Source organism: Vulpes vulpes, chromosome 7, assembly GCF_048418805.1.
Source record: "Vulpes vulpes isolate BD-2025 chromosome 7, VulVul3, whole genome shotgun sequence".
NCBI classification, from domain to species: Eukaryota; Metazoa; Chordata; class Mammalia; order Carnivora; family Canidae; genus Vulpes; species Vulpes vulpes.
The window spans coordinates 18,098,782-18,114,136 of record NC_132786.1 but is presented as its reverse complement, the minus strand read 5'-3'; the positions used below and the strand labels follow the sequence as shown (position 1 = coordinate 18,114,136).

Genomic DNA, 15,355 nt, shown 5'->3' with positions numbered 1-15,355 from the left:
GCTAACGGCCTTCTCAAGGAACATCTCACCAAACTTACTCTTGAATCCCCACCTGTCCTGGCCAACCCTCCTCCCGCTGGCTTTAAGAAGGCTCAGAGCCACCCCTAGAGGGCCGTCGGGCCTAGTCCCTTTGAGCTTCTCTACGGGGCGGCCCTTCCTGCTCCTTTAAAATCTTCCAACATCACCTCCTCCTCTCCTATCTTACTTACCTACCTTCCCTAACTCGTCTAAGAGCCCTCCTGCGGGCCCATGTGGATTCAGTCACCCGTACTCCAGGAGCACCCACCTACAGGCCTACCCAACTCAGGACCAGGGCCCCTTCTCCTGGATAAAACTTATCCAACAAGGCACTTCCCTCGCCAGCCTTTCCTGCATGGGCAATCTGTCCCACCGTTTCATCTGTGCCTCTTTAGGCAAAACTCCCCTTGTGGCCATTCCCCTCCCCAAATGCATTCAGCTGCACCACCCCGCACCCACACCTCCAGCGCCTGCCTCATCCCTCTCTCACTAATGTTGCCCTATTTACTGACCCTCTCAACCATCAATTCCCCTTCTGTTATTCCGCCCCTAACTCATCCCTGTACAACGTCACCCGGTCAAAAGTCACCTCTCATCATGCTGCTATTGGCCGATTCTTTTGGTGCCAGGGCTCCCTATCTAAATCTCTCAATACCTCTGCCTCCCTCCTGTCTGCCTGTCTCCCAAGTTCCGCGATTAACCATCTATAGTCAGGCAGAAGGTAGCCCTCCTCACCAGACCCCCCCACCCCGGAAAAGCAGAAACGAGTGATCTTTCTCCCACTGGTTGTCGGGGTCTCCCTGGCCTCAACCCTGGTGGCCACTGGGTACGGGGCCCTTATTCCAGTCTGCAGATTCCTCCAGGGACCTATCCGAGAGGCCTCAGATGGCTATCGAAGCTCCGGTAGAGTCTTTTGCTTCCCGACAACGCCAAATAAACCCGGTGGCCCAGGTAGCTCTACAGAACCGATGTCTCTTGGACCTCCTCACGGCCGAGAAAGGAGGAACTTGTACGTGTCTCAATGAAGATCGCTACTACTACATCAACGAAACAGGTGGAGTGGAAACCAATCTCCACATCCTCGCCAAAGGTCGGGAGTCTCTCCAAACACAGTATCACCCTGTCGGCCCAACTACACCCCAATGGTGGCAGACCCCACTAACCACATGGCTCCTCCTCTCTCTAAGCCCACTCCTGATCCTTGGCATACTATTAATGGTGGCCCCTTGCTTTCTCCGAATCATCAAGGAAGGAATCCACGAAATATCTCCGTTATCAATCAACTAACTTGTTTTATATCCCTACGCTGGCCTGCCCACCTCCGACAGGCACCACGACGCCCCAAAATCAGCAGGAAGCAGCTGGATCTGAATCGTCGCCCCATTATAACATAACAAAAAGATCTGAATGTTGGGCCAGCGAGACTGGGGACCTCAAAACGGCCGACCCCAGGCCAGCAACCTCCCAAGAAGGCCACCTTGCTGCCCAACCCTAACTTAGCACACCAAGACCTGTAACCCTTGCCCTAATTGGAATGCCGCCCTGCCCCCATCTTCCCACAGAAAACTCTTTAGAGACCCCACTGCAGTTGGCATGGGTGCGACACCCCCACCCCTTGCTCTCTCCCTTGCCTGCGGGCTGCATAACCTAGCCAGAGAGTGCAGCCCATTAAAAGCCGGTTTCAACAAAAATAAATAAATAAAAATGAAAGCCTGTTTCGACCAACTTTTGCCTGGCCTCTCTTCCAGTTCACTACCGATCAGATTAAACCTGACAAAAACCATGGTCCTTTTGTACCAAACTGCCACTTAAAGGCTGTGACAGCTAATCTCTACCTTGTTAGGAACTATATCGTTCCAAGATGTGTGAAACTGGCAGGGACATAAATTCCAGACATCATTCACTCTTGGCTTGAAACGGGCTCATGGTACCTGGTATTAGGCTATGTTCTTTGGAATTTGTAGACGAATCTGACCACATCTAGCTTCAGATGTGGAAAAAAAGACATCTTACCTTATTTAGCAAAGTGGTAATGCAGTGTTTTAAATACATCCTAGCTTAGATGACACACGATACTTTTCTCAATGGTTCCCGGAGCCTCAGTCGTTGTGATTTGATAGCACGCAAAGTCAATGAGAAACAGACACGCGGAATTTGAAGCACAAAGGTACGGTCTTTCTGGATCTTCACATTTGTTTCAGTTTCTCACTAATGACCTTCAAGGCCTTGAATACATTATTCACCTTTTTAGGCAACTTCTATGATAAAAAGTAAGAGAAGAGCAAGTAGGATGTTACCTATGCATTTGGCTGAGTCTTCGAACTCTAAAGACGATGATGAGACCACCAGTCCATGCGGTGTCAAACTGAACAATGCAGCAGAGGCAACAAGAAACTGCTCGACCCAGGAGTAGGTGTGAGTGAAGGCTCACCGGAGGAATCATTCTATACCATAATCGACAGTCTGTACACGTCACTGCCTCGGGCTTGGCTCGGCTTCATCTGGTGCACATCTGTTGGTCTCACCCAGGAATTCAAGAAGGGCACTGAACACTAGTGATGAAACGGCTCTGCAAGGATATTCTGATTGTTCCATCACATGGGCCTCTTAACAATCCTAGCTACCCAAACTGCATTCTCAGTGTGTTGCTCCAAAACAATGAGGTGCCAACCTTTATCTGAACTCTTGAATACCACCTTCGCCTGTGGCTGTCCTGTTGTGGGGACACCTTTCACAGCTGCATGCTTTCCCCGTTTCTCATTGTGTCCCCTGCCAAGTTTGGACCCCTAGAATACCTACCCTTGTCCTGTGCCCAGGCTTGCCGTGTCGGTGATTCATTCACATGGACATTCTGCTGTGGGCGTTGTCCTCTCAGGGCTCGCGATATTTACAGATATTTACATTCCTTCCCAAGCTTTGCTGTAGGCCAAATCCTTGCTCCTCACCTGGTCCCATCTGGTCTACCCAGACTCAAAAAAAAAAAAAAAATCACAACCCACAGTGAAAATAAAGGAAGAGCAGGTAGAGATTTTTCCAAGCCCAGACCCTGAAGACAAGAACTGAGGAAGACGGACTCTACATTTACTGTTGTGAGGATGAAAAGAGATACTCAGGATGATGCATATTACACAACATCTCACAAGCTTTCCGTGCCTTAAGTATCTAGCCCGTTGTGTTCATTCCGTGCAAAACTGTGAGACTCAGGCACTCTTTCAGAGCCTTCTGGGACAATACGGGACAACATGTATAAACTATGGGATGATCACCAAAATGAACCCGATTAACCTCAAACAATGGACATAATTTTTTTATCTCCTTTTTTTTTAAGGATTTATTGATTTATTCATGATAGATATAGAGAGAGAAAGAGAGAGACAGAGACACGGGAGGAGGGAGAAGCTGGCTCCATGCTGGGAGCCTGACGTGGGACTCGATCCCGGGATGCCAGGATCGTGACCTGGGCCAACGGCAGTAGCCAAATCGCTGAGCCACCCAGGGATCCCCATCATCTGATTCCTAATCCCCATCTCCCCACAAAGGTGGTCAATGATTCATTATGTTATTATCTGTTTCTCACCCCAACATTTCTATCTACCTGAATCCATCCATTTGCTTATGACTGAAACCAGGCAGCCATATCTCTTTCTACATCTAACCCATGACCGTTCTAATTTAAAATATACTTTACATCCATCTTATTATTTTCTTCTCTATAGTCAGCACCCAGGTCACATTTGTATGTCCCACTGTCATCTCTCACTAGAACTAATATCTTTGCATTCTGGGTGGCCTTCCAACTTGTAACTCAAGTCTTTCAATTTTTTTAAAGACGACTTTTATCTCCTAGAGAGAGGATGAGAGAGAGTGCATGAGTCGGGGCAGGGAGGGGCAGAGGGAGAGGAAGAAGCAGATGCCCCACTGGGCAGGGATCCTGACGCAGGGCGGATCCCAGGACCCTGGGATCCTGACCTGAGCCAAAAGGCAAAGGCTCAACCGACTGAGCCCCCCACACACAACAGGTATCCCTAACTCTGTTCTTTTCTGAATCATTCCCACACCCACAACAGGTAGCCTAATAGTGCAAAGCCCCAAACATCATTATGTTGTTACTTTGCTTATTAGTTCTCTTCAAAGTCTTCTCCTTGCACCTTGGATGAAATCAAAACCCTCTGAGCCAATAAAGCCTGGTGTGATCTAGTCCATGCTGACTTCTTTAGTCACATCTAATGCTGCTCTCCTATCTATTAATTATGTTCCACCTGCCCTGACCATTTTTCAATCTTTCTCAATTTTGGAGACTCCCATCAACATTTTTTTTTACATTCTTCAACATCTCAATTGCTATTAAGATTTCCTATGTAGGAACTTAGCCTTACAATGTTCATCAGATATGTTACTTCTTTAACGAGGTCTTCCCTGAACCTCCAATTTAAGCTACTTCTCTCCATTATGATATTTTATGGTACATTGTCATTTTCTTTCATAGCACCTTTCCCACTTTTCCTGGAGCCACTTGTTTGTATGAATATTTCTAAAGTGACTGTCCTCTGGATAGGCCGTGAGCACGCTCCGTGGGTACAAGGGACTTTTGCTTTCTACTGTATGGCAATGGCTGGTACAGGGACTGGCACATCGTTGGCACTCAATATATCTGTCCAATGAGTGAGTGGAAATTCTGTATCTTATAGTTTATTTGTTCAATTATTCAATAAGCTATTATCTTGTGTAAAGCACGGTCTTCAGCTCATTGGGTAGAGCAGAGACAGAAAGATGCAAAAGTTCCTGCTCTGGTGAAGCTTCTAGAGTGGGAAACCAGTAATTAGCAACGAATACAAAACATCACATCGCATTTTAGAAAGAGACGTGTAGCAAAGAAAAAATGGAGCAGGACAACGGAAATGAGGGGTGCCAGGGAGATGGGATTTACAGTTAGAATAAATGATCAATGTAGGCCTTCATGAACAGTTTACCTCTGGGAACAGACTTGAAGCAAGTGAAGGCTTTCTGAGAGAAATTCGAGACAAAGAATTTTCTAGGTGAGGGAACCGGCTAGAATGAGTCCAAGAGTGGGCACTTGTATGGGTTTCTGAGAAACAGTAAAGGAAGACACAGAGTGGTCAGGAAGGCAGACATAGAGGTTGTGATAAAAGAGACAAGGAAGGGCAGACAGATCACGCAGGCCTTCTGACCACCATCCTCACTTTGGCTTTTACAGTGACTGAGCTGGGTGAGCCTTCAAATGGTATCAGAAGAGTTATAGGATCTTACTTTTGCTTTAAGTGGATCGAGATGGCTGCTCCGTGTAGAATCTTACAGCGGGGCATGGCGAAAGGCAGGAAAACCCCACAAAAGGCTTCTGAAGAATTCAGGCAAGAGAAGATGGTCTCTTGAATTGGGATCTAGCAGTGGAGATAATAGAAAACAGCTGGATTCTGGATCTATATTGAAGGTCAAGATAAAAGGTATTTTGCTGATGCACTGGATGGGGGTTTGAAAGACAGCAAGGAATTAAAGACACCTCTGAGGTCTGGAGGCTGAGTAACTGGGAAGACAGCCTTGCAGTCAAGTCATAGGGGTGAAGAAAACAGATGAGTGTGTTCGGGGGGAGTTGGTGAGATCATGTTTCTTTGCAGAAACTGGAGGAGAGGTTACATGAGTAGTTGGATATACAATTCAGTGGGAGAATGACAAATGTGGGATGTGTCCACCTACAAACAGCACAGAAGGCAGGGCAGGAGAGGATATCACTCCAGACCCGAACCCCACCCCGGAGTGACTGTAAACAGAAAGGACTAATTGCCATGCACCACACCTCGAGCAAAGCCTCATGCCCTTGTGTTCGGGTCACACTCAGGGGGGCCTTACTCCTCAACTTACCAGGATGATGGGAAATATTTCAATCTGACACATATAATAAGCATGAGGCATAAGTAGGTAGCCATTTAGGACACATCTCTCATCGTCAGACTCTTCATTGTGAAACGAATAAATTAAATTTCTTCAATCAGGTAACATTTTTATTATCATGTACATTTTCTACCTGCTAAGAAAGAAAGCAATGTGCCAATATTTTGTGGTTTAAGTAAGTGTCTACAGGAATACCATACGCTGTGACGATGGCTAGAGTGCCTCACAGATCCTACTTTCATGCAGTGCACACGCCTCCCAGGCACAACTGTACAATCTACATTTGAGAAAATATAGCATTTGAATAACAAGAGACCACTACGATAAACCGAGCCCATAAGGCTTATTATAAACATCTTCTAAATATAAATTGCTCTTCGAATTCTATCCTGTAGGAGGAATAGAGTTTTTCATGCAAACCAAAGAACGTCATAAAGCCGGCTGACAGACACATAAAACCCTTATCATAGCAACTTAGGTTTTAGTGACCTCTAAATTATTACCCAGAAATACAGTCTGGATCCTAATAACTAATTCACTCCAGAAACATTCACCGTGAGCCTCATGTGGTTTCTGACATGCTCTGACATAGGCGCTGATGACACAGCGATGGGCAAAACACATCAGGCGTCTGCCCCCATCCACAGGGTTTGGTCTTCCTCGGGGGGTGGAAGAGACAATGACTGAATAAATCTGTAACATGTCACAAGGTGGTGAGCACCACAAAGAGCGGGCACGCAGGGCAGGGGACCCGGGGCGGGCTGGCTCTCGTGTAAGTCGTGCGCTCAGCGGTTTCCAACTCGATTGTACTGTATGAGACTCCTTGACCACCATCTACTATTCAAGCACACGTAACAGAACAAAGGCCCCGTGGAGTGAGGACAGGTGACCCAGCTTGGAAAGGGCAAGCGTGGAAAGAGACACCAGGTCTTCTAAATTGCCCTCAGAGATCTTTTCTCACTAATGCAGTAGAGAGCGGCAGCATTCCTGTTCTGCAGACTAGGAGTAGGAGAGAGAAAAAAAAAGAGGTCATCAGCCTTAGGGAAAACTGCTGATGGCTGTCTAACGATCACAGTTTAGTAAGTGGGAGATATATATATAAAAGGTAAGAGTACAGTTGTTCCTTGAACAACATGTGTTTGCATTGCGTGGGTCCACTTCTTTATACAGTACAGCACCATACATGTCTTTACTCCCATGATTTTCTTTTTTTAAAGATTTAGTTAGTTATTTAAGAGAGAATGAGAAAGAGTGTGTACACAAGTTGGAGGGGCAGAGGGAGAGAATTCCAAGTAGACTCACTGCTGAGCATGAATCCCGATGCAGGGCTTCATCCAGAGACCATGAGATCATGACCTGAGCCAAAACCAAGAGTGAGGCACTTAACTGACGGCATCGCCCATGCACCCAATGACTGCACCACCCAGGCGCCCCGCTTCCTTATGATTTTAATAACATTCTCTTTTCCCCACCTCACTTCATTGTAAGATACATATTAGTCTACTGTTTATATCATCGGTAAGGTTCCAATCAACAGTGGGCTACTACTAACAGTCCAGTTTTGGCAGAATCAAAAATCATACATGGATTTTCAGCTGTGCTGGGGGATGCTGTCGAGACCCCTAATCCCCACGTTGTGGGGAGGTCAGCTATATTCTAATGAATTTGTAGTTCTTCACGGAACTACACTTTCCAAATTAGTCGCTTCTACAAAAACCTGAAGCAGAGAATACAGTGTTCACTGAAACCACTGCTCCAGTAACTAAATTTGAGCTACTGTTGATGAAATTGAGTACTGTATATTTCCTGTTATGAGAGTATCTCGTGCGCACGCATGCACACACACCATCCCTACAGAGCCTTGTGTGGGCTCTTTGTTTTCCACTCGATGCCAGAGAAGCTTCCCTGTTTTATCCACAAAGTTCACATTTCCAAAGCCAAACAACAGCACTGCACACATGGACTAGTGGTAAAAGGAGCGAGGTATGTCTCTGTCCAGTTAGACCAGAGGAGTGGCAAACATTGTTGCCGCCAAAACCAACGGAAAACCCAATTACAAATATGATGGTCACAAAAGACACTTCCCTATAAAACAAAAGTGGCACATCCTGTTGTCTTGTCAAAACTCTCTATGGCCCCAACCAATCGAGAGCTTCCAGCTTTCCTGCACATAAATTGCATCCCTTATGTTTGTCACCTCAGATACAAGACTTTTCTTTTCTGCAGCTCAGGTTTTGATTTTTTGGTAACTTCTTCTAACACTTTCGAAGGTTTTGTTGTATTGATTTCTTCAAAGAATATCAACACCTTCTAGCTAAGGATCTCCTACAAATGACTGTGTTGTCTTTACTTCAAATAATTAATAAACTTCCTTTGTACTTAAGAGTCATTAGGCACGCGCATGCACACACACACACACACACACACACACACACACACACACACACAGAGTCATGAGGCACCATGACAACCCACTGGTTAGTTCTCAACATTTTGCAATTCAGATCACTAGTCAGCTTTCTTCCTGGTCTTCAGACCTGCTTCAATAAAACAGGTAAGTATAAAAACAACTTTCATCAGTGGAAAATCCCATTGGAGTTCAGTATTGTTGCACTCTAATGGATACATGGAAGCAAATGTGTCTTTCTAGAAACCAATGACTTTATGACTATAAAAGATACAGCACCTGTAAATTGAGGAGCTTATTCCTCAAAAACATAGCTGATAAAAAAAGTCAGTGCATACATCCAAAAAAGCCTTAAATAATAAGGGAGGAAAATAAGTAAAACATGTTAAAAAGATGGTCAAATGAGACAGGCATCCTGCCTCTCAGGATGGTTTCCTTATCTTTTATTGCATTTTATAAATGTCATAAAATAATGATGATTTTTTATTGGAGTTCAGTTTGCCAACATACAGCATAACACCCAGCGGCTCATCCCATCAAGTGGCCCCCTCAATGCTCATTACCCAGTCACCCCACACCCCCAGCCCACCTCCTTTTCTTCCACCCCTTGTTCGTTTTCCAGAGTGAGGAGTCTCTCACGTTCTGTCTCCCTTTCTGATATTTCCCACTCATTTGTTCTCCTTTCCCCTTTCTTCCTTTTCACTATTTTTATATGCTCCAAATGAATGAGACATTACAATGTTTGTCCTTCTCCGATTGACTTACTTCACACAGCGTAATACATCCAGAACCAAATGATGACTATTATAAAGGAGAAAAAACCACTTTTTTAAAATTAAGAGGTATCACACTGGGAGAATCCTTTTAATGACTGGGGAAAATATACGGTCACACAATACAATTTGTGGACAGCAGACACATACAGTGCATGTTGTCAACTTTCTCCATCATTAACCACATAACAAAGCTCTTTTAAAAGTACAAGGGGAGGCTACGGAAGGAGTTGCTACCACCTGTATTCCTGTTTGCAGTTTCTTCCTCATGTTTGTCAAGACAGAAAGAAGCATTTTTTTTTCTTTTCTTTCTTTTAAGTCTTTAGTTTAAAAAAAAAAAAGGGCAAACCGATAGGATTTTCAACTTTTGGTGACAGTCATGGAAATCTGGAGACTCATGAGTTCTAAGACTAGGGGTTCTGAACTGAAATTAAGATTTCAAGGATTACAGTTAAAGTCTCAGAGCGAAAGACATGAGGCTGAGTATTTTTCAACGAAAGCCCAAAGAGAAAAACAGAGGCTGACGACAGAGAAGAGCTGTGACATAAACCAGAGATGATGTCGGAATTGTGATTTCGGTTAAATTTTGCCACGTGTGCATGGATGTACATACAGATACACACACATAGATCTCCGACAGTTCTTGTTCCTCAACGGTTATGCTCAAGGTTTGGTGGGGGTACCATCATTCTTTGTCTTGGCATATTTTGCTTTCTTTTTGCTACGAAAAGACATAGAAAATTAAGTATAAAGATAATTTACAGATTTCAACTGTAAAAGAAAATATCAGGTTTTTAGTCCATAAAATCCAGACACCGACTGATAAAGCATCATCCTAGGAGGATCATCACTAGAAAAGTCCAATGGGACACACGGAAAAACGTCACGTTATCTACTTCCAAAGACAAAATTATTTTCACACTTTCTAGAGGTATTCTATATTTAATGTTGACGCCTGATGGAAAGGTCTGAAGTACTACAAGCGCTCAGACATTGTAGAAAAGGATGTGGTACTGCCACGTCTAGATCAATTCTATCTAAATAAGTGCTATTTTATGGTGTTAGTTATTACTGTATATAAAACTTGAAGACCAAGATTCTTTGGACATATTCTTACAGTTTCCCCAAATGTGTAAGATGGAAACAGGACTTTTTTGAGCATTCATTTTTTTCCCGCCTGATTCACTAGCACCTCTCAAAAATAAGCTCTAGGGAATCATGAAGTCCAATCGATAATTTCCTACTAAACACCCTAAATAACATAGAAGACCGCCATGTTGATATAGATCTACTCAGATTGTCAAGGAATTATTTAACTTACATTATGAGCAGCTACATTTACCAGTGCTTCCAGTCTGGGACCTCATTTCTAAGTGTGTGAGTTGGTTCTCCTGTTTCCATAATAACCAATTTAACAATCAGCTTGGCAGTCAACTGCTTTAGAGTTAGTTTCATTAATGTTAGCTCTCTTCCCCTTAATACATGAATCGACTGATACTGTGGGACTACTTATTTTTCTAATATACTCGTAAAAGGGCTCTGAATTCAAGGTAACAAACCTTCTGGAAGAATTAGCTTAGGCTCTTTTGTTTAAACTCAACCTTTTCCTTGTAGAACTTCAATGTATATGTTAGAATTTTCTTCCAATACTTTAGGACTCACTTAAACTTCTAGCCCGAATACGACGATTTCCTTTCATTGCTGCAGGGGACCTGAAATGCAACAAAGTTATGAGCTAGAAGTTTTTCAGTTTTTCAAATGTCAGTAAAAACCAAAAAAAAAGGAAGAAAGAAAGAAACAACTAAGAAATTCCAGGAATTAAATTGGAATACAAAGTGGTCTTCATTTCACAGGACTCCCTCTATCGTTAATCCTCACGAGAATGAACACAGAAAGGAAGCTACTCCCTTACTGTATAATGAAAATCGTGATATTTGGAATGCTTTTTCCAAATCAAAAAGCTCTCGAAACTAGTTCTTTCTCTCTCCTCTTTCCTGGTTTTGAGTAAAAGACCCTTCTTAGTAGATGATCTGGTACCTAACGAGCACTGCTGGTTGGCTGCACACACACGTACAACAACATGAACCCAACAAGTAGATCCAAACGTCACTCTCCTTACACGGCGTTTGTCATTTCTAATGGCTGAGTAATATTCCATTGTATCATAGACCACAGCTTCTTTTGTTGTTGTTGTTGTTTTCTCAACTTTAAAGAGGTGGGGGGGCTAGTCAGGGAAGGAAGAGGTGTGGACTTGAAGGTTTTTGATTTTTTAATGCAAAGTAATTTATTTTGCGTTTGATACCAGGTGAGACGATAAAGGTGATGGTGCTCATGCCCATACGCCGGATCCAGGTGAAGTGCTCTAGGCTTCGGGCTCACTCTGCTACCTGAGAAGGTCTGTCTCAGCTTCAGCTCTACACAATGCTTGTGACTCAGTGCCTTGCGGGTTTGGGCAGTATGTAAACTTTCACAGACTTGCTGAAGGGGATGGTGCCCTCGATGCTGGTTTCCACCTGGGGTGACACTTTGCCACCTTCAATCCAGGGGGATTTTGGAATGCGGGAATTGGAGTTGTGGGCCAGTAGCAGCCTCACTTCCACCTGGCATGGTTCTGTCCAGGCAGTATGGGAGAGGTACACCTGAGTGATAAGCCGGTGGCGCCCTGGGCCAGGATTCCGCAAGTCTGCCAGCTTAGGATGAATCCTCTGAGCCTGGCCATATGGATAGAAGACCTGGACCTTCACAGCACTCTCAGGGGCCTGCACATGTTCCAGGGTCGCATCGACATCCAGGGCCACAACCAATCCAGATGTAAAAGGCAAAGGGTTGTCTGACTCGCCTGCTGGCTCAATGATGGTGGCTGAAGTGTGTGGATCTGCTCTGGAAGGGGGAGGTGCAAGAAGGTACTCTGCCTCAGCATGGTCTGTAGAATTTTGACCCCTTCCACAGGTTTGGATGTCATGAGTCGGGGCATAAGGTCAACACGTTTCTCCACAAAGCTGTCCTGTAAGTGGGGACAAATCAGCAATAAAACACCTCTGAAAAAAGTCCACTTCCTGTAAAAAGTTTTCACACATCGCAAATAAGGGGTCAACTCCTCAAGTAGTCCGTGCTGTTACTATAAGTTGCAAGGCTTTGGCCTGCAGCCTCAGGTGATGTATAATCACCACCTGTTTCTTCTCCACACCACTGTACATCAACTCCATTTTGTAGGTCTCTTCCATGATCTGTTTTGCTGCTGCGGAGGCCAAGTCACTCTGCTTCAAATATAAAGGGGCAGCCACATTCCACAGCTTTCCTTGCAAGGCCTCGATGAGAAGAAGCTGATACCGAAGATAGGTAGCCGAGAAGTCAGCAACTCCTGCTAGTTCAGACTGAAGTTCTCCAAGTCTTTGCAGATCCCGGATGGTGAACTCCAGCAGCTTCTGGGTTCCCTGAGGGTCCCGGTGCTCTGAAGACTGTACACCCTTTCAGGGCTCTGCTGCAGGAACTGATGGGACGGGTCCTCATGGGGCGCAATACCGGGAGAAACGGCCGATGACACTAGTTTTCCACCTGGTAACCTTAAGGCAGGAACAAGATGAGAAAGACTGTCGTGGAGGGAGGAATAATGCCTGAAGGTATCATCTGAGAACAGTGCCGGCATTGTTGGACAGATTGTAGCAGCATTAAAAATACAAACCAAAACTGCAATGTAAGCTGGGTCATCCATGTCTGGTTCAGCTGTGTCAAAAAATGGATGGGTGCTCAGGAGCTCTGGCACCAAGGAAAGCACCAGGGTTGCATGCAGACTTCCCAGAAACTTCAAGCACTTCCATATAGAGTCCCTATCAGTAGGGTACTTGGTTAAATTTTTCAGCAGCTCCGCCAGTGCAAGATGAATCCCTTCTTTAGTCGAAACATTAGTACAGCATAAAAGTTCGTAAAGAGCCAGCCTCTTGAATATCTCCGGACGAATCCTCTAACACAGCCAGGACACGGTCAAGCTGATCCTCTCGGAGAGTGATATTATTAGAAATTTTTCTCAGGCCGTGTATGGACTGCAGACCTACTTCCTCAATTTCATCATTAAACATGTCAACCGGGAAATCAGGGCGGCACTTCTCCGCAAAAGAAGGTGAAGATTGGGCCAGCATGCAGAGAGCCTCCACGGCAGCAATGCGGACCTCATACATCTCATCTTCCAATCCATGAAAAAAGGCTCCACAAGCTCCTGACTCAATCAAGTTCACAGCTCCTGTATCTATTTCTTCTTTGGGAGCATCACCTACCCACTTTCTGCCACTGGAAAACTCTCCTGACCTGTAAAGTTCCTTGGCACGTTCATGTGCAGTGCATTTTCTCCTGAGATCTGACATGAGCTTCTTGTCGAGCGTCTGCTCCAAGAAATGAGAACTGACTTGTTCCATTGAGCCCAATAGCTTTGCAGCCTGAACTCGAACCACCCAGGAGCCATCACGGACCATGGGACAAATTTTTCCAAATGCTCATCAACTAAGCGAATTTCTTCATTACAAGAAGTAATGGGGACAATGCTTTCAGGATAGAGCTGACTGACAACCCAGATAAGTTGGACTGCAGCACTGCGCACTTGTCCATAGTCATCAGACGACAATTTACAAGCCTGCTTATAAATTGCTTGGTGTAATTTCACTCCTCTTTCATGAAGCTGCAATATGGCTTTTATAGCCACTGTTCTGACACGTGGGTCTTGGTCACTGAAGTAATCCCCTATAATCTTCTGGACATCTCTGACAGCTAGGCCTTCTCCATCTTTTGTCACACTTGTCTCCAAAGAGCCAAGATTGCCAAGTCATTGCAGGCACTTATTTCTTACACCATGAGACGTATCTGTGAGGTGCTTGCAGGCTACATCAACTAATCCCATCTGGATAGCTTGACTCTCTGGGAGTTTGGTGCCAATTGCAAGCAAGGTGTCCAACAGTTGAGCAAGGACTTGATGAGACTTTTCATTCTGCAGGATGTTAATGGCATCATCCATAATGCAGTCTGGTGAAAATCCTGCAGTCTTTGATAATAAACCCAACAATGATGCAATTTTGAGTCTCACAGATGGATCATTCTCCTTGTAATAATGTTCCAAGAGAATCCTGACTACTCCTTCCACACTTTCTGCTTCAACAGGCTTTCTGGAAAACTGGAGTAGATACTGCAAAGCATCCATTGGGGAGGGAGCTTTACACAGATCTACGAGGAGTGCTGCAGATCTCCTTGGTTTTGTCAATCACAGTTTCTTGGTTGCAATTTCCTCCTGTTGTTGCTGGACCACCTCAGTGAAGTCCTCGTACACTCATTTATTTAGGTGAGCCGCCATGACTGCCCGCCACACCACAGCTTCTTGATCCATCATCTTTCGATGGACACCGAGGCTCCTTCCAGTTTGCCTACTGTGGACATTGCTGCTATAAACATTGGGGTGCAGCTGTCCCGGGCATTATGCTGAGTGAAAACAGTCAATCGGAGAAGGACTGACATTATGTGGTCTCATTCATTTGGGAAATATAAAAATTAGTGAAAGGGAATAAAGGCAAAGCAGAGAAAATGACTGAAAGTATCAGTGAGGGTGACAAAACAGGAGACACCTAATTCTGGGAAATAAGGGGTAGTGGAAGGGGAAGGGGGTGGGGGGGTGGGGTGACTGGGTGATGGGCAATGAAGGAGGCACTTGGCGGGATGAGCACTGGGTGTTGTGGGATATGTGGACAAACTGAATTCCAATAAAAAATTAAAAATTCAAAACAAAGAAAAGGGCTTATTTAAAATAAGCAAACATTTAACTGATGTATTCAGTAGGTCCAATAAATGGAAATATATGACACTAAAAAAAAAAAAAAAAACAACACCGGAGAAATCTTCAGGGTTCTAAGGAATGTAATTGTTTTTCAAAAGATATCCGAATGATATAATCAGGAACACCACAAGTACAGAAGGAAAAGCTGCCGGAGGCATCGATATGAACAATTTCACGAATACATCAAATGCCATAGATCGTTATGAGAAAGATTTAAATGCATCAGTAAATAAGAATTTTTAAGCCATGGACTCAGTTATTTTTTCAACATAAGCAAATATGCAATAATGTATTTGAAATGTGAAAAAGTACCTGTTCCCACGGCCACCCTGGAGGAAGAGCACGCCAAGGGGCATGCTATCGGGATCCCCCACATGATGGAGCAGCCACCTGACTCAGTGGAACAACCGACTTCGGCCACTGACCAACATCCTTAAC

General features: G+C 44.5%; 2 protein-coding genes and 1 pseudogene across 3 annotated transcripts in view; 1 reads left to right on the top strand and 2 right to left on the bottom strand.

The window, feature by feature from the left end:
• LOC140599530 (uncharacterized) overlaps window positions 1-15,355 on the bottom strand; it is a 263,170-nt gene that overhangs the window by 178,926 nt on the left and 68,889 nt on the right. The window lies entirely within an intron of this gene.
• Window positions 1-15,355, top strand: part of LOC140599793 (adenylate cyclase type 1-like) — a 531,081-nt gene that overhangs the window by 473,869 nt on the left and 41,857 nt on the right. The gene's annotated exons all lie outside the window — the stretch shown is intronic.
• LOC140599781 (integrator complex subunit 4 pseudogene) lies at window positions 11,341-14,693 on the bottom strand (annotated as a pseudogene).